Source organism: Phocoena sinus, chromosome 13, assembly GCF_008692025.1.
Source record: "Phocoena sinus isolate mPhoSin1 chromosome 13, mPhoSin1.pri, whole genome shotgun sequence".
Classification (NCBI taxonomy): domain Eukaryota; kingdom Metazoa; phylum Chordata; class Mammalia; order Artiodactyla; family Phocoenidae; genus Phocoena; species Phocoena sinus.
The window spans coordinates 54,384,582-54,403,377 of NC_045775.1; the positions used below are offsets into that span (position 1 = coordinate 54,384,582).

The 18,796-nt window shown below is 36.1% G+C and overlaps 1 protein-coding gene across 2 annotated transcripts in view; it reads right to left on the bottom strand.

Moving 5' to 3' along the window:
• PELI1 (pellino E3 ubiquitin protein ligase 1) overlaps positions 1–18,796 on the bottom strand; it is a 49,018-nt gene that overhangs the window by 13,950 nt on the left and 16,272 nt on the right. Inside the window, exon 1 of one of the 2 annotated variants that reach the window (XM_032652370.1) lies at positions 11,736–11,855. The exons of the other annotated variant lie outside the window; for it this stretch is intronic. The gene's annotated coding sequence lies outside the window, so the exon portion shown is untranslated. Of the gene's footprint in view, positions 1–11,735; positions 11,856–18,796 lie in introns of those variants that run through there. 2 annotated transcript variants of the gene reach the window in all.

Sequence of the window (18,796 nt, forward strand, 5' to 3'; positions counted from 1 at the left end):
AAAGTACCCAGTGTGAACAACAGAGAGAAAAATAGACTGGGAAACAAAAAACAGAAAAAAACAGAGCCTCATGGACCTGTGGGGCTACAGCAAAAGATCTAAGATTTTTATCACCAGAGTCCAGAATGAAAGGAGAAAGAGTGGAGCTGAAAAAGTACTAAAAAATAATGACTGAAACTCATCAAATCTGAAAAGAGAAACAAAACCACAGATTCAGGAAGCTGAACAAATCCCACACAGGATAGAACTAAAGAAATCTATGCCAAGACACATCAAACTTTTGAAAACTAAAGGCAAAGAAATTTTCTTAAAAGCAGTCAGAGAAAAACTACACCCTACCTATGGGGGAAAAACAATTAGAATGACAATTTTTCACCAGAAACTATAGAAGCCAGAAGAAAGTAGCCCTTTTCAAGTGCTGAAGGGAAATAACTATCAACCAGATTCCTACACCCAACAAAAATGGAGGGGAAATCAAGACATTCTCAGATGAGGGGAAATTAAGAGAATTTGTCACCAGCAGATCTACTCTAATAGAATGGCTAGAGGGAATTCTCTAGACAGCAGATAAATAAGAAAAAAAACTTGGAACATCAGAAAAGAGAAAGAACATGGTAGTAAAAATATGGGTAAATAAGCTTTCCTTTTCTTGAATTTTCTGTATTAGCTTTGACGGTCAAAGCAAAAATTTTAACTGTCCTATGTAGTTCCAAATGTATGTAAAGGAAATATTTAAGGCAATTATTTAAGGTAATACATATATTGTACTCCTGGGCGTTTCTCGCAAAGAAATCAAGACTTATGTTCATACAAAACTTGTACATAAATGTTTATAGCAGTTTTGTTTGTAATAGCCAAAAACTGGAATCAACCCAGATGTTCTTTACTGAGTGGATGATTAAACTGTGGTACACCCATACTATGGAATAGTACCCAGCAAGAAAAAGGAACAAACTATTGGTACATGAAACAACATGGACAACTCTCTAGAGAATTATGCTGAGTATAAAAATCTAAGCTCAAAAGGTTACATATGATTCCATTTATATAACATTCTTAAAATGACAAAATTATGGAAACAGAAAACAGGTAAGTGGTTGCCACAGGTTAAGGAGGGGGGAAGTAGGAGGGAAGTGGGCGTGGCTACAAAAAGGCAACAGGAAAGAACCACAGTGGTGATGGAAATATATCTGTATCCTTATCAATGTCAATATTCTGGCTGTGATATTGTACTATATAGTTTTGCAACTATTACCATTGGGGGGAACTGTGTAAAGGGTACAAAGGATCTCTCTCTCTCTCTCTGTATTATTTCTTACAACTGCATATGAATCTACAATTACCTCAAAATAAAAAGTTTAATTAAAAATATAAATTTGACACATGTATGAAAAACAAAAGACTAGCACTTCTGATAAGCTAGAAAAATCACTACAATAAATAATCCCCACAATACTATGATGTCTATTTTATCAGAAGTTTAATGGGACCAGGTACTTCCTATATCTATTCTCTCCATGGTCATCCTGATAGCCCTGTTATGAAGGTTTCACAAGAAAACTTTTCTAGCTAACCCATGAAAGTCTCTTGTTTTTATCCTTCCACTAATTGGTTTCATAAGCAACTCATGAATGAAAAATGCCTACTTGCCTTTTTCTACATTACAGTAAAATATGCTTGTACAGCAACACTTCTGGAAAGAAGGCAACACAGAATATTTGTAGCCCTTGGGCTTCCCCAGTGGCGCAGTGGTTGAGAGTCCGCCTGCCAATGCAGGGGATACAGGTTCGTGCCCCGGTCTGGGAAGATCCCACATGCCACGGAGCGGCTGGGCCCATGAATCATGGCCGCTGAGCCTGCGCGTCCGGAGCCTGTGCTCCACAACGGGAAAGGCCACAACAGTGAGAGGCCCACGTACCGCGAAAAAAAAAAAAAAGAAAGAATATTTGTAGCCCAATGAGTAAGAACAAGTAAAAAAACAAGGCTTAGCTTTTTTGATGCCCTTTTATTCCCTTGTAACTGACATACACATTTAGACCAGCAATCCAGACAAACACACTTTTTTGTTGGTAAATTTTAAAATTGCTTATTAAATTAAAGAAATGACACATTTGTAAAGAATTACTTTAAGAAAAACATTTCCTTCAAATATGCTATAAAATCTTCTCATCTCCCCAGATGAATTTGCTTTTGATGACCAGATTTTAATATATTAAATTGTTCGAAGTTTACAGAAATCAATATATAGGTATAGCACCATAATTATGAGACATTAGGTTTGTGCAGAAATGTTCACTTAAGTAAAATAAACTATACTGATCAAATACCCCATTTAGAAAAAGAAACTGATGTGAAGCTAACTAAATCCTTCAATGTAAAAATGTAAAAGTTTTAAGAAAAATTAACTAAAGAACAATTTAGTTCCATATAACAAGACCATCTAATCTACACTGCATCATATTTTAATATATGAACATGTATCCATATCTTTTCTCCCCTAAAGAAGCATTCCATTTTAAAAAGCTAAGCAGAAGCTTAACTAGAGGTTTTAAATGTGGTCTTCTTAGACAATTAAGGTACTGCCGTCAAACATGAAAACATTGCTTTGACACACTTCTGACCAAGAGCAGCAAGAATTAAAATTTTAATAAGAATTAAATTGAAATTTTAAATTAAGTTTTAATAACACTGCTTTGTCTTGATTCAGATTCTTTTTTAGAGTTACTTTCTATTTTTAGGAAGTGGGGGGTTTTCATTTATAGTAGCAAAACATTTCCTTAAAAAGAACTTATTTAAAGAAGTCAATTTCAATAGTATTAATAGGATTAGTAAGTACACATATATGGCAAAAATCTGAAAATGATACATTAATGTCCATATTTGGCTGATATTAGTTTAAAGCATGGCTAGCAAGTATTAGCCTATGTTCCAGTTCTAGCTCTCTCTTTGAACAAAGTAATCTGTTTCCTCAACTCTAAAGATGAAGGGACTAAAGTAAAATGAAGATAATTTTGGAGGTGGAAATATGTAAGAGACCATCTGGTCCTAACATAAGAATTTACAAGTAATGTGCACATGGCACTATAGATTTAGTCCTATTGCCTCTATAGAAAAAGGAACAAATTTTAGATTTGACAAGGAATTAGTAGAGTAGGGCTGGTGTATACTCACCATTCTATACTTTCTAGAACCGCTGGCCAAATGAGCCAAGAAAAATAACATATTCCCAATTATTCTTACTCTGGTTAGGTCCCTTAGAAGGTCTGATTTGGTATATTTTATCAGTGATATCAAAATTTCAATCACAGGAACACAAACTTGGCTTCTACTTCTGTATCTAATAATCTAAAATCTGTAATAAAGTACTTTAGTAGTACTGGTTATGTATAATCCTAAAGCCCAGCAGCTAGATAGTGCTCTTGCATTCACTCTCTTTATATAATCTCTGTGTTTTGAAATCTGAATAATATACAGATTTCTTCAAAATCAATTCCTTAAGTCATGCTCCTGAGAACATGAAATGGGTATATACATAAAGTATTTATATTCTAATGCCTCAGTCACAGGCCCCACCTGTTGGTATTAAGTTAGTTGGTCTGACCCCATATATTCAGTCCTACCCCAAGGTGATCTAGCACAAAGAATATGAAATAGCACCATTAGTTCTACATGAGACTTGAAAAAAATGATAAAGAAAACCTTGCTAAGATATTAATAAGGCTGTTTTCTATAATATCTATTACTTTGAAGCTCTGCTTGATGCTTGAAAACTAAGCATGCTGTTCTCATCAGCAGGGACCTTCCCAAGTTAAACAAATTTTTAAAAGAAATATATTCTGGAATAGTGTTGTTTTTTGTGTGGGCAAGGAAAATACGAATAATTAGCCATAAAAAATATATTTCTTAGAAATAGTCTCATTAATTTGACTGATACAACATTCTAATCATTTGTTCTTTAAAGCCCAGTGAAATACAATTGTTTTCTTATCAAGTCTTTGCAAAGGAGACTCTCCATAATAGGTAATTGTCAGTTTTACCTTAAGAAGGAAATCTGGGAAACCAATCTTTGTCCAAATTGCTCCCTCAACATAACACTTTTCTTTTCTTTTCTTTTTTTTTTTTTACATTGCACACAGCCTTTTTGCTTGCTTACTAAATACTAAACACAAGTACAAGATTCCTGTCCTGAAAAATAAAAAGAAGCAAAACAAACACTAAGCAAGGGACAAAACAGATCTTAGGAAGATGTTTACATAATCTTTTGAACACTCCTATTTTGGCGGGCAAGTGAGTAGGCATAAGGGGTGCTGGGGAAAAAAAGAAAATGTTTTAAAACATGAAAATGTTATAAAGCTTCTTTATGGTGAAAAATACAACGTGGATTGCATATATTATCTCTGATGAAACAGATTTCCATCTACACTAGAGTTCTCCTGTGGTTGATTTCAAAAGGATGACTCAAACAGAAGGAACTGTTTTCTTATATTTGTGGTAGAGCCATTTTATGAAACCAATTTAGCTGATGATTGGAGGGAGGTAAACTTATAGCAGCTGCTTGATAAGAGTGAAAAATTAATCACCTTCTTCCTTCTTTCACAACCAGCAGGATTAATAAGCAGCATTTTTCCATAAAAGGAGAGGAGGGATAGGAGAAATAATGGTGTCAGCTGTAGGAGTACGAAGTTACTACTTTACTTTCTGTCGGTGTCTTCTGGCTTCTGAGTATAGCACTGAAGGAAGTGAAGGCCATGTTCCCCTTCTCAGGATACAGGGCATCCCCTGGACAAACTCCCAGCCTCCCCTTTTAAGGTGGCCAAATGACATGCTGATATTCTATCAGCTACAGGGATAACGTATTTTCATCCTGATGGGAAAGCAATGAACATCCTTCCCACAGACAGTATTTGTTCCTCTAAGCTAGGGTTTCTCAGCCTTGGCACTACTGACATTTTGACATGGGGGCAGGGGGCTGACCTGTGCATTTTAAGAAGCTCAGCAGCACCCCTGGTTGTAATGATCAAAAATGTCTCACCTTCCCACACTCCATCCCCTAACTTCCTCTCCATTCTTCTTCACTCTCAGAGCCACTGAGAACAAACGGGATAACAATTTTTTTTTCAGAGGGGAATTTCCCATACTTTTGGTATAATGCTTGGTACATATCAAGGTATTTAATAAACATTTGCTTACTACCATAATCATACTGATGTCTTAAAAGGTTATTACTAAGCCTTGTGATAGTGAAGGCAATGGCTTTGAAGCTGCAGTTTCAGTATTTTATCAGACTTGAAAAGAGTGGCTGGGAGTGAGAATGGGAGAACTATCATCTTACCTTGATGGTGATTAATTATTAATATTTCTGTGCATTTAAAATATTTTAGTATTGTAGCAACCTCTCTCAAGTGGTTGAAGGGACTGGAGTTGGGGTGGCCAAAGAAGTAGCTATAATGCCAGTGCTGGGTAGCCTGACATTTAGAGAAAGGCTAATCTGTGGAGGCCAGATAAGGAAATATCTTCTTGACCTAGGGGACCCATACCTAGAGAAACTAGAAGTAGGCTTTGGAAAGCATAGGGGAATGCTTTTAAATCAAAAGGCGTATCAATCTGAATCAAACTTAGATTAAGGTCTATTTTGTACTTGCACAGAATGTTAATTAGCAAAGTGCTTTCTCATAAGATTATTTTATTTGACCTTCACAATAGCCATGTGAATTAGGTAGGAAAGTCTTACTAACTCCATTTTCCAGACAGGGAACAGAAGTTGTCAGTCAGAAGGGCCAATGACTGGTTCAAGGCCACACAGGTAATATTTGGCAGAGCTAGCTGAAACCCATATATTAATTAAACATACATTATTTAACTCATTTAATTTCTATCACAACTATATCAGGTATAATCATTTATCCCCATTTGATAAATGGGAAGACTGACACTCCTAGAAGTTAAGTAGTCCAGGTTTTTTGATACCACTAATCACACCCCAAACAAGGTTGGGTGGGGCTGACTCCTAAATAAGAGCAAGAGACCCTATTATGGGGCCATTTAGGAGAGAGACTAAAAAGTATAATAAACTCTAGACAAGTTACACTCCAGCATACACTAGTCACAACTATGCAACTATGACTAGGGCTTTTTGAGATTTGAAACTTTGTCACTTCCTCAATGCTCATTGTATTTGTCAACCCTGTTTCCTGGTAGTGACCAACAACAAAAACATCAGTAAACAGTGGACTTTGCACGCTTATTTTAAAAATGAGGAGGGGAGAAAGGAACCCAAGGGGAAAAGCAGGGTATTACACTAAGACAAATTCCTGGCACCACCAGGAAGAAAAAAACGTGTAGTAGAAGAGAGTCCAGATAGCCTATGGACAGAAGCCTTCATGCACTCCCAGAAAAGTGACAGCCAAGAGAAAACTGCAGGGCAGTATTCCTGACTGGGGAAGGGGGTTTAAATACAACCTTGCCACCCCACTCCAAAATGATCACTTAATTCCCCACATCTAGAAAATGTGTTTTAAAAGACACAACTAAGGACTCAAACATTTTTACTGTCTCTGCCCATGCTTGGTCTGTATTTAACTCTTTTAGACTACCAAAGTTCCTAAAATGATAATATACTTCTCAGAAAGCAAGACTAGAAATTCCCCTAGATTTAACCGCTAAAGTCTCAAAGAAAATTCTGCAGAATGCAGCCAATTCAGTGGGATTAGCTAGCTACTTGGAACATAAAACATCTGATAAAAGTATACTCATTGGAAATTCTATAGTTTTCTAAAGTCAGCATCCAACACTGGCAGGCAACTCATGCTTGTGCTACCCTTTTCTCATAGTGTCCAACACTTCCTGGGTTTTGTCTCTGTGCCAAGCACTGTTCTAAATACTTTACATGTATCAACTGATTTAATCCCAGAACAACCTTATGAGGTAGGAACTATTATATTCCTTGTTTAATAGATAAGAAAACCAAGGTTACAACTCAAACTCTAGCCAGTACTCTGGAACTGCTGAAACAACTGAGTTTCAAATGAAAAGTTTAAAAAAAAAAGGGCAGTGGTTAAGACTCCACGCTCCAAACGCAGGGAGCCTGGGTTCGATCCCTGGTCAGGGAACTAGATCCTACAGGCGTGCCACAACTAAGGAGCCCGCTTGTTGCAGCTAAGACCCAGTGCAACCAAATAAATAAAATTAAATAAAATTAAATGAAAAGTTCATGGGGGGTGGGGAGGAAAGAACTACATTGGGAAACTAAACAACAAACAAGAAAATCCCCCAACTCTTTTTCTAATATAATGTATTAAAGAGTGAGAGTTTACATAAATGCTACAGTCCTAATATGGGATAAACTTCTATAATATTGACTATTTAAATTTTCTTAGTAATTCCATTTTAAAGCTGAGTTTAAAAGTCCCTTGGATAAAATTTAAATTTGAAAAAAGTGAATAAAATGGATTTTTCTCAACCACTTTAAATCTATACCAACCTATGAAATTAAAAATGGAATATGGAGTCCATGTTCCACAAAAAGTATGGTGCAATGATTATTTTTGGACAGTTAGGTTACTCTAGAATAATCTGGGTTTTCTCTAGTCCTTATTCTTATTAAAACACTGACCAAATTACACGCATTTTAAAAAGGCAACAACAATAGCCTCAAAGTACCTACCCCAAGGTACTTATTAATTATAAAGGAGAAAATAGTAACTTCACAGTGGGAGCAACCTGGGAGACACCATCTTAACTGATCAAGGTTAACATCATCTGTAATAAAACATTTTGATAGCATGTATTCCCTGATTATGATGCACTAAAGCCACATCACTTCGGTGGTTATGCTGCCAAAAATTGTATAACCTGGATCTAATCAGGAGAACACATGAGACGAACCCAAATTAACAGACATTCTACAAAATAACTATCAGTAATCAAAGTGCCAAGGTCATGAAAAACAAGGGAAGACTAAGAAACTCCCAGATTGGAGATTAAGGAGCTGCAACAACATGGGATATGGGATCAGGAATTGGATCCTGGAACAGAAAAAGGACATTAGTGGAAAACTGGCATTTGACTATGTCCTATAGCTTAGTGAACAATATTGTACCAATATTAATTTCCTGGTTTTGATAATTATACTCTGGTTATATAGATTGTCAACATTAGAGGAAGCTGAGTAAAGGGTATATGTAAACTCACTGCATTATTTTTCCAATTTTTCTGTAAGGCTAAAATTATTTCAAAATAAAAATTATAAACAAAAAGATAATAAAAATAGAAAACAAAATAGCCCTCCAAATTTAATAAAAATTTAAAAACAAAAAATTTAATTTAAAAAATGCATTCATGATTCAAAGTTTGCTTCCTTTCAGCCCTCTCACAACCTAAAGGTTCAAGATTTCCATTTATGCTGGCCCTGTCAAGTCAGTGTCTGGTCTCATGTTCTTTCTCTGATATGAAACTGCCCCATCCACAGCCTCTTTGGTGAAGAAAGTTGTTAACTACACAAGTGTGGCCACTCATTGGACTGAGTGATACCTGAACAAAAGTGATGCATACTGATCTGAATTTGGCACAATCATGCTTCACAGGTTTTTCTTTTTAAAAAGGTACGACATAAGGGCAATTTACTATTGAATGCTCTAGGTGGCATCATTAGAAAACACTTTGTATATGAATTATATCATAGCTTCTGAATTAATGCTCTACACTGAAACCTCTAACAGTATTTGAATTTGAGTTCTAGCCACCTACACACATTAATCTTGGTCTTAAAGAGTATATAAAAGGGAACAGAAGGGGGAGCTGGAAGAAAGAAGAGTTGGGAAGCATCAGCCCTGGGTAATTTTGACAGATTTCATTTAAAATAAAATTTTGAAAATTTTATTTTCAAGAAATAAAAAGTCAAATACTTTCCTGAATTATTCACTAATTATTTCATCATGATACTGCGTTCTTCAAACTAAAGAGAGACTTGTGAAGGACTAAGCTATGATTGCCTAGGGCCAACCCTGAGAACTCTGGCCCTTGACAGTCATGAGGGCTCTATCAATGGTCCTTCACGAATTCTCAAACCTACAAACCAGTCCTGTAACACATAATCTTCCATCTAAAAACTGGGGGCAATATTTTCCACACCTCATACGATTTTGTCACTAGAACTGAATGCGAACAACAAAGCTGCACGGAGATTTGTATGTTGGGTCATCTGCTTGATTCATTCACAAAATATCCAAGTCACAGAATTTTGAGTCTCTTAAAATTATTAAAACTGTGAGAGTTAAACCAGTGATTTTCAAGGTTCTAATGCCACGTTAAAATAAAAAAAATCAGGGGCTTCCCTGGTGGCGCAGTGGTTGAGAGTCCGCTTGCCGATGCAGGGGACACGGGTTCGTGCCCGGTCTGGGAGGATCCCGCATGCCACGGAGCGGCTAGGCCCGTAAGCCATGGCCGCTGGGCCTGCGCGTCCAGAGCCTGTGCTCCGCAGCGGGAGGGGCCACAACAGTGAGAGGCCTGCGTATCGCAAAAAAAAAAAAAAAAAAAAAAATCAAGTATTTGTTAAATGTATTTAGTTAGGCATACAAAGTTGGTGTTGATAATAACTGTTAACTTATGGTGATGCTGCCTCATCACTTAATATTTAACTATTTCCTCAGAGATGCATCTTCATTTCTGAATATCTAAACAAATGTTTATAATCTGTTCTTTGTAGGTAACTTTGATACCATGTAGAAAGTTCTAATTTTCTACTGCTCATAATATATAACAGACCCTGAAATATAATCAGAAGCCTCAAAGATCATTGCAATTAGTTTCAAGGTTGAATGCTATACAAGTGACTGATTCTCAATAGTGGAAAAAACTACATCTAAATCAAATAAGATTTAGTATATGTATTTCTTGCTCTTACAGGGAAGTTAACTTCAACTCTTTTATAGTTTCACAATTCCATTATAAGCTCTATTAAAAAGGAGTAGGAAGGGCTTCCCTGGTGGCGCAGTGATTGAGAGTCCGCCTGCCGATGCAGGGGACGTGGGTTCGTGCCCCGGTCCGGGAGGATCCCACGTGCCGCGGAGTGGCTGGGCCCGTGGGCCATGGCCGCTGGGCCTGCGCGTCCGGAGCCTGTGCTCCGCGGCGGGAGAGGCCACAGCAGTGAGAGGCCCGCGCGTACCGCAAAAAAAAAAAATTAAAAAAAAAAAAAAAAAGGAGTAGGAAAAGAAAAATGTAGTTGAAAATTCAAATTACAAATGAATCTCCAGTATTTTTTCTAACAGTAAAATCAGCTACCCATAGAGAGAAGTCATTGCTAAAAGATGACAACTATTATAATCTCACTAATGAACAAAAGTTTCATGTTATGAGTTTTAATTTTTCTTTGGTTCATGAAAAGTTCTCAAAAGTAACAGCAGCTGATCTTTCTTTGACCAAATCATAATGTTTTCCCCATAAATTTTTATAGCAGTAATTTAGAGACATTGTGTGTGGGAGGCTAAGAACATCTATTTTTTAGCGGAGTGAATATTTTAAATCACTCAGTATGGTATTCCTATTTAACTCTTTATCAGGAAAATAATACATACATATAGCTTGGATATTTCTATAAATTTCCTCTTTCCACTCTGATTATTGTTACAGTATCACATTACAAATACCCCGATTAGGTAACTTACGATCAAATTTTCCTCCTAATTTGCAACTTTTCTATTGTTGCTGACTTGTTGTATACATACACAAGAGAATGAATACTTTCCCCTCACGAATAGATTAGAATATTTGATAAAAAATGAACACATATTACTGGGCAGCATGTCAGTATTCTAGCAAACATTCAGTTTTTTCATGAATTTTCAATTTAAAAAAATCTTAGTTATACCTTTTCTTTTAATGAAAATAAAATGCTTCAGAAAAGAACACTGCTGGGAACTTATAACTGTTCATCTTCTAGCAGAAAGAGCCTTACTCGCCCCGCCCCCCCACCAATCAATCATCAGATCTAAAATTATTAAATCTCTTCCTACCACATCAGAGAAGAACAACAAAACATTCAGGTAGAGACATTACCTAAAATTCTTACAAAGCAAGACTCTCAATATTTCCATAAATTCTTTATAAATTTTCCCTACCTTATAAAAATGTTTAAATAGTAAACTGTAGTTATCTCAAGGCCTAGATCTCTTTGAGAGGACCTCAGGAGATTTATGGTCAAAAAACTAGATTCTGAATAAACTGTCAACAGCTAACCAAAGTACAATGACAGCACCATCATTCTGGCTACCAAACGATTTCCTTCAGAGAGCTACGTAATTCTCAAATTTAATAATTGAAAAGAAAACAATGGACAACACTGAGTTCCAAAGCATGTTAAAAACTAAATACTGTAGCTTGGATTGGAAAAATACTGCAAATGAAGAGTTTTCAGTTTTCTGCTGACCAACAGTCAAAAGGCAATAAACCCCTGTAGTTATCTGCCTTACGCTTTCTTAAAGACTAATAAGAGGTTAAGATTAATAGTCTAAACCTCCCTAAAAACACAAAATCCTTGGAGCCTGAGATTTATTCAACCCTTTTTCTAAGAGGGAAGGAAATATAATTTATACATAACATACTTCTAAAACTGAATGTGAAAAAAATGTGAAAAAATTAAATATAAACCATCTGATAATTCAAATCATTCCTTTTACAACCCTACCTTTAACCCAAGCACTGACAATGTGACACTTAAAATTAAGCCACAGAACACCTACCTCTTTATTCCATCGCTATTATCACAAGTAAGATAAACAACCTTCTCACCAGAGGATAAAATCCAGATAGTACTAAAGCATCTTCCAATTACACGTGGAATCACACACAGAATAGCAGTCTGCTCAGTGTTTTCACTTAAGCACCTTCATAATATATGTGGGTGGGTCTGTGTTATGCAAAATAGGTAAACACTATATAATTTTAGATTCTATTGGCTGAATTGAGAATTCACTTCTCCTCCCGCCTCCCTAAGGAAGTCTGTGTCCCAAAAGGGAAGAAACGGAAGTAAGAGGAAAGCACGGAACAATTTTTAACACTGGCTGAATTTCAAGTTATGGAATAAGGTACCTCAAAAGGGAGTATTCTATTTCTTAAAAGGCTGACTGAATTAACTACATAAATGCTCTCTAAAAATGTCGGAAATATAACTAAGATACTGAACTATGTTTTCATGATAAGAGTAATAGTCTATTTTAACAGATTTAGTATAATACTCCATCTGTTAAGAAATTAACACTCCATTTAAAAAAAACTGAAGAATCAATACCACTCATATGTAAAGAAAGAGTACCCTTTTAGAACTATCAAATGAAGCAGATTTTTTTGGTCTTGTTATAAAAAACTACATTATCCCAGGCATAAGAACAGGTGAACATTCAATCATATTTTTAATTGATCATGCTTGTCTATTTCCAGCTTTATACTTTAAAATAGATTCACTGGGTGTTCATAAACATGGAGAAATGATAGCAGTATCCAGAGGGAGTTGGGATTGTACAAGTTTCACCAAATAGCTACTGAAGGCACCTGACTTACTGACTTAAGCTGCTTTTAGATCATCCTACTCATAAGCTTCATTTGAGGAGTTACTGCCTGCTTCTCCCAATTCCCCTGTACCTTTTCTTAAGAAATGTGTTTCCTTATGGCGAAGGGTTATACATGTAACTTGTATATTCCTCTACACAAAGGTGAACCTGTTTTGTGCTTAATTACATTTAAGTTTTTTTAAGCATGCTAAATTAAGTCCCAAGAGCAAATTCTGCTCCATACCTGTTCAATAAGCTGCATATGCAAACCATCTATACTCCTCACCCACTAAACTGTTGTTCAGCTTGAGTCTAGGGGGCGTATGCTCTTATACAAAAATACTTTTGGTAGCCCTAGGTCTAATAATATCTTGTCACAAAATGAACCCTCTTCTAGCTTATAGCTACAAGTCTACTTCTGTTGCTACCCAGCATTCCATAACTGTGTCACATCCCCTGAAGCTATTCTTGTGTAAATCTGCGTACTGTTTCTTTTGCTCATTCTCTGGCAGCAGGCCCACTTAGGTTACTGTAAAGTAAATCTGCTCAGGTAGTCTGCTTTTGTCCAATGTAGATACATGTTCGGTTCAGGAAACCTATTTGTAAAAATGATCTGGGCATATTCTAACATTTTGCTATTTGGTGATCCTGCCATGTCATGTGCTTCTAGGCTGATGAAACTGCTCAAGAAGCCGGACATGACAGGTCCAATACTTATACTAAACAGAATGTAGTTGTTATTGACTATGCCTTAAACTTGATTCCACAACAAAACCTGAGGACCTGCCATTCTTTAGACCAACATATTGACCTCAATTTTGGGAGTGTATTTCTTGCTCAACTCCTAAGGCAGTCAATATATCAATAGCTTATATACTATCATAATGACTTAATGATTAAAAATAGAGCATTAAGAGTATAAAAATTCCTTACATATTTCAAGCTCTGTATTTATACCAAATAATCTCCTGAAGGAATATATTTTTCTTAAAGAGCTCTAAAAAGACATTAAGGACAAAACCTCCCTATTTACTAAGTGAGTATGATGAGCAATTTTTAAATGGGACAAAGACCCATATTCATAAGGGAAAAGGGCTAGAATTAAATTTTTAAGTTTTTCTTTCCCAATTTGAATTGACTAGTTACCTGTTTTTTTTTTTTTCTTTTCACATGCGATTTATTTACAATGATGTCGATTAAATAACATCATGGAAGCCAGTCAAATACAAAAATAAAACATTAGGTAGCTTTGTTGGCTGGTATGAATCAAAGTTACCAAACTCTGGCAGATGGACCTTAATCTCAATGACCTTTCCCCCACTCTTCTTCCATATCTGCCTTGGCTTACAGGTGTCAAACTTCCTTGTCCTCACCTACAATATCTGAACTTCTGGCACTTATCTCAGTTGGGCTCAGAGACCAACAAAAAACTTTCAGTACCCTGAAAACTTTAAAAAATCAATCCAGAAGAAAACTAAACAAAACAAAGTATACTTACCTCACAATTTCTATGCCTTTTTCAGATGTTTCTTTTCTCATGTCCTATTTTTCTTATGTGTTGTAGTTTAGGTTTTGATTTTACCTTTGGACACAACTGACCTCTGAGAGCTTGCTTCTCCCCTAATGATCTCTGAATACTTCTGAGGATGCAATCAAGGACTCATTCCTCCTATAGTCCCTTTACCTCTAGCCACACCCACAGCAGGCTTATAAATTATTTCATCCTTTAGTTCCACCTCACCGGTGACAGCTATGTCATGTTCCTCTAACCCATAAGGCAAATTCACATAGATGGCCTTGGCTATTCCCCAATAGCGTTTACTGAATATCTACATGTGCCCAGTTTTTTACTTGCCAAATGCATCTAACTCTCATCCTTTTGAGGAAAAGGTATTTGGGGCCTAAGATTTTTCAACAAGGCATGTCTTCCTTGTTTAGGGGCAGGAAGAAGAAGAAGAAAAACATCACTGGTATTACTGTATCATATAACCACTTATTAAAGCTGGAAAGAACCCTAACGAATATCCTCTCAGCTTACTCAGTTTTCAATTCCCTCATTTTATAGATGAGGAAAATCTACAACCAGAGAGGGTAAGGTATTTGATTAAGTCATAGGACTAAGTAGTGGAGCCAGCTAATAGACCTTTTGACTTCTGTTAGGTTGTTTCATTAGTTTTGGAGGCAATACTACAAACACTAAAGAACAGAGCAGGCAGCTAACAAGTAACTCATACCTTGTACCATAGTATTATCACATGAGATGGCCAAGTATTTACCTTTAGCTCTATTATTTGCTGTGTGTTGTTACTTTATACCATAAAGAAAAAGCTGAAAATTAGACAAATAAAAGTTTGATGATGTGCATACCATGGAGATTTCTTTCTTTTTGCTCACCAGATGGGTCATGCCTCCCCGAACTGGTCACACTCCCGCTTTGTTGGCTTTGCTAACCTGGAAGTCTCCCTAAACAAACCAAAGAAATCTAGATATCAAAAGCACTGCATTAGATAACCCACAAAATGGTATATATCTATATCCAGATACAGATATATATGGTATATATCTATATCCAGGTACAGATATATAAAGAACTCTTGTAATTAAATAATAAAAATATAAATAATCCAACTAAAATTTGGTAAGGGAATCTGAAAAAAGACTTCTCCAAAGACATACAAATGACCAATGACTACAGGAAAAAAAAAAATGCTCAACATCAATAGCCATTAGGGAAAGGTAAATCAAAACCATAATGAGATACCATTTCGCACCCACTAGGATGGCTATCATCCATAAAAGAAATATTGTCAAGGATGTGGAAAATTCAAAATCAAAATCACTGCTGGTAGGAAAATAAAAAGTGCAGTCATTTTGGAAAACAGTCTGGCAATTCCTCAAGAGATTAAACACAAGGTTATCATATGACCCAGGAATTCCACTCCTAGGTATATATTCAAGAGAAATGAAAACATATGTCCAAAGACTTGTGCATGAATGTTCATAGTAGGATTATTCTTAATAGCCAAAAAGTGGAAACAACCCAAATGTCCATCAACTGATGAATGGATAAATAAAACGTGGCACATCCATACAACTGAATGTTATTTGGCAATAAAAAGGAATAATATACTAATACATGCTACAACATGGATGAACTTTGAAAACATTATGCTAAGAGAAAGAAGGCAACCACAAAGGATTACATATTACAATTCCATTTATTTGAAATGTCCAGAGTAGTCAAATCCAGAGACAAAAAGTATGAGTAGTGGTTGCCTAGGGCTGGGATGGGGGTGTGGCTGGGAAGGGGTGATGGCTAAATGCTATGGGGTTTCTTTTTCAGGTGATGAAAATGTTCCAAAATTGACTGTGATGATGGTTGCACAACTCCATGACTACACTAAAAACCACTGAAGTATATATTTTACGTTGGTTAAACTGTATGGTATATAAATTACATCTTAATGAAGCTATTATAATAACAAAGAGAGAAAGAAAGCATTACCACATTAAAAAAAAAAAAACAAAAAAACCTGCCATAAACTCAAGATCACTGGATGCTGGCATGCACCTGGAATTCAAATACTGCTCTTGAACTTGCTATTTCCTGAACCACAGAAACTGAGGGAAACAATCATTTGAACGTTCTACAAGATATACAAGTTTTCACAAACAGAGCTGAAGACTTTCCCAAACCACCTGCTTTTTGTACCAGAAATCTCAAAATTCACAATTAGGCTTGGAATTTCTAATTTCACATTCTGTTTCAATCTACCTTTAATTGTAGACACAGGTTTTTTGGCTTTTTTTTTTGGTTTGGTTTTGCTGACATCTTACATCACCTTCAACGAGTTCGAGTGACGGGTGTTTCCTCTAACACCAACCAACTCATCAATTCTCTGACACCAAATGGGTGTCCAAGAATTCAATTTAATTCTGACACTACCTGGAGTAAGCTTAGATCCCACAAGTTAAAGGATTCAGTCCTACAGAAGGGCCCCATTTCAGATGCCAGCTGCAAATCCCAGGCAACCCTTAATTCTGCTATAAATTGTGGGTTCCCATGACTACCTCTTCATGCTCCATAATTTACTAGAATGGCTCACACAACTCAGGAAAACACTTAACGTTTACCAGTTTACTATACAGGGAAGTATTATTTAAATATTTAAAGTATTAAACAGCTTATAGTCTTATTTGGCTAAATAGCCGAAAACAGTGAGAAAATTAATATCTAGGTTACCAGATGATGGTATCTCTCCACAACAGGATTATGAAGAGTCACCCTTCTCTCAATATTCTAGATTCCATTAAATGCTTATTGATGATTTCTTCTACTAACAACAGCAATTATGGGCTTCCTTGCACTTTAATTAACTTAGATGTTTGAGTAATTTTCAAACTGAGGCCTGTGGTCTCCTTACTTTCACATCTAGAGTCTAATAATGCAATTACTAATCCAACATATTATTGAGCATTCACTACAATGCCAGAAGCAATAGTATTCAAACTAATGCAAAAGGTATGATTCCCTATACTACCTCTCATTTACTTATAGTTATGAAAACAAAGGTGTAAATCAGTCAGACTAACCCAAATCAGTAAAGGACAGGTACCCAATTAAAACAAAAGACAATAGATAAGGTAAGACTTCAAAGAAAAGTGTTACCACTTTGGTGTAAGAGGACCCAGGGAAAGCTTCATAGAAAGAGGGGTATTTGAGCTGGGCCTTGGGAGACAGTCTAGATTCTGGTAAGTGGAGAAAAGGCATTTCAGGTGGGAGAAACAACTTGCATCAAGATTAAAAAAGGCAAGCGGAAAAAATGTATTGTGTGCTCAGGAAAGGGTAGGTTCCCAGGAGTGAAGGGTTTGGTTAGGAGACCAATAAACAGTAAGCCTGGAAATCAGGGACCATATAACCTTCTGTAAGCTCAGTGACTGTATCAGCAAGCATTGATAAATGTACTGAATGAGATGAAGCTGAAAGGTAAAGAAGTGCCTGATATAGTGGGCCTTAAGAGTCTGGGTAGAGATTGAACTTACTCTGGAGTTAGTCCAAAGTCTTTAAATAAAGCTTTCAGAAAAGGAAGAAAACAAACTTGTATTACCTACTATGTAGCTAGTAAGAACTTTACATTTGTTAAACTCAATCTTTACAACTGTCTTATGACAGATGAGGAAATCAGGCAAAATAATTTGCTCAAGGTCATTTAGAAACTAAGTGGCAAAAGCTGACATCTGAGTTTAAACACACATCCTGTCTACCATTCTACACAGCAAAAGTCAACCAATCCATCAAGCCAGGGCCAAAAGATGTCTGGCCACAATGTCTAGGATAAAAATAATATATATTTCAAATTAAATTTTTTAGTCTGCTTATTACTACATTATGGTAAAATGGGTTTTTGCCAAATTTGGGTAGAATGTTGGGATAGTCTGACCCAAAATATAGGCTGTAGTAGACACATAAAATTCATTTTGGGCATTCTTGGGAAGTCATCTCAAAGAAACAGTTATCTTTCCAAACAGATTAAACTGATATAAGAGAAGTTAATCTGAAGAGGGAAATATATGCCAATTCATTAAGATGAAATGGATGATGTAAGCCATAGAAAGCCCACAAGGACACAAGCAGCATGGCTCCTTTTCTAATTACTGCTTCTCCTCCCAATTTTTTACTGTTTATTTATGAAAATCTATATTGATGAATACAGAAGGCTGGTGTGCACTCCCTCAGCATTTGTGTATGTTAATATTCAATTTCTCCCAGAGGTAGAGCTCTTTCCCCAAGGAAGGCAGGAGACCCTTGGGGTCACCACACAGGGATGGATTTGTACCTTTCCTTTTTCTCAGGTTGATGGATCAAGAACAGATTAGTAATGTGGCTCTCTCCCTAAGTGAGATCAGTTGCATACATGTTTCTGGAAGGCAAGTATGTAAATAAAGTATAAAGCTGTATATAAAGCTGAAAGATGCTTATTAAACTTTTTAAAACTAGCCAGGCCAAACTGATCAAAAGGAATCTGTTTGATGTTGGATATGGTTTTCATATTTTTAGGTACTGAGAACCAGGACAAACCTGACCAAGGATCAGTTTACCTGTAAGAATGAGAAGCTGGGTGTGGTAGATTGGAAGGAAACTAAAGAAATCACTCATCCGTTATGATTTTTAATATTTGTACAATAAAACCTCAGTTTAAAAAATTCAGTTCAGCATAAAGAAAAAGTATGACAATTATTGATTCCTCTTTATA